Here is a 1,533-nt window from a genome sequence, read left to right as displayed (position 1 = left end):
TTTTCGTCGTGATAATAGTTAGTTTAGGTTTAATCTTTATAAATATTTATTACTTGTTATGAAACACTGTGATCAAGTTTTTGGCGCCATTGCTGGGGAACTAAAATATTAGGAACATTAAATTTTTATTACTTTAGCCATTTATTTTTCTTGCAATTTTATTTTATTTTCTTATTTATTAATTTACTTATTGTTTCTCTTGGCAGGTTTTTTATAGTTTATGACTAGAAGAAACCCGTCAGAACCATTACTTTTTGACGAAGAAATCGACCACACAGTTCACAGAAATCAAAGAGAGATAAGGCACAGCTTACGATACACGGAAAATGAGCAAGAAGATGAAAATCAACCCCCAACCGAAGAGATGGCTGAAAACCAGGACAATCAGCTGCCTTCTGCAATTGCAGCTAATCAAAATCCTGCTCCACATACTATGTATGACTATGCTAAACCCTCTTTAACAGGAACTGAATCTAGTATAGTTAGACCTGTTATTGTTGTGAATATTTTCGAACTAAAACCTAACACTATTCAGATGATACAGCAGTTTGTTCAGTTTGATGGCTTGCAGGATGAAGATCCCACCGCTCACATAGCAAATTTCCTGAAATTTTGCGATACATTCAAAATCAATGACATTTTTGATGATGCCATTCGTCTTCAGTTATTTCCCTTTTCACTGAGAAATAAAGCTAAACAGTGGTTAAACACGTTACCACGAGGGTCTATCACTACTTGGGAACAAACGACCGAGAAATTTTTACTAAAATATTTTCCGCCGGCTAAAATGACTAAATTGTATAATGATATCTCTTTTTTTGTGCAGATGGATTTAGAAACACTTTACGATGCATGGGAGAGATACAAGGACTTACTGAGAAGGTGCCCTCACTATGGGTTATCGCTTTAACTGCAAGTTCAAACTTCTACAATGGTATGAATCCCTCGACAAGACAAATGATTGATGCAGCTGCTGGCGGAACCATTAACAATAAAATACCAGAAGATGCTTATGAATTTATAGAGGAGATGTCACTGAATAACTATTAGTGGCAAGTTATGAGGACAAAGCCAATGAAAACAGTCGGTGTTTATAACATCGACTCAGTTAATATATTGTCAAATCAGGTAGAACTTCTCAATAAAAAGATTGATAGTTTTCTTGGTTCTGCGCAGGTACATCCAGTAATGAGGAGTGACTCAAGCGGAGGAGGTGTGCATACAGAATACCAATCCTTCAATCCCACAACCGAAGAGGAACAAGTCAACTATATGGGTAACAATAACTTTAGATCTCAAAATAACCCATACAGTAATACTTATAATGCAGGCTGGAGGAACCACCCCAGTTTCTCCTAGGGTGGTCAAGGGAATCAAAAGCCACAAAATCCTCAGGGTTTTCAACAACCACTTTATCAACAAGAGAAGAAGCCCAACCTTGAAGAGATGCTCTCTAAATTTATCTCGGTGTCAGAAACCCGTTTCCAAAATACCGAGACAACACTTAAGAATCAACAAGCATCGATCCAAGGA

The 1,533-nt window shown here is 36.9% G+C and overlaps 1 non-coding gene across 1 annotated transcript; it reads right to left on the bottom strand.

Moving 5' to 3' along the window:
* Positions 1-793: 793 nt before the first annotated feature.
* Positions 794-900, bottom strand: LOC128292535 (small nucleolar RNA R71). The gene has a single exon (XR_008282520.1). It is a non-coding gene; the product is annotated as a small nucleolar RNA R71 (small nucleolar RNA).
* Positions 901-1,533: the final 633 nt, after the last annotated feature.

The sequence above is a fragment of the Gossypium arboreum genome, chromosome 4 (genome assembly GCF_025698485.1).
Source record: "Gossypium arboreum isolate Shixiya-1 chromosome 4, ASM2569848v2, whole genome shotgun sequence".
Taxonomy (NCBI): Eukaryota; Viridiplantae; Streptophyta; class Magnoliopsida; order Malvales; family Malvaceae; genus Gossypium; species Gossypium arboreum.
The sequence above is the reverse complement of the archived record's forward strand: the minus strand, read 5'-3'. Positions and strand labels throughout refer to the sequence as shown.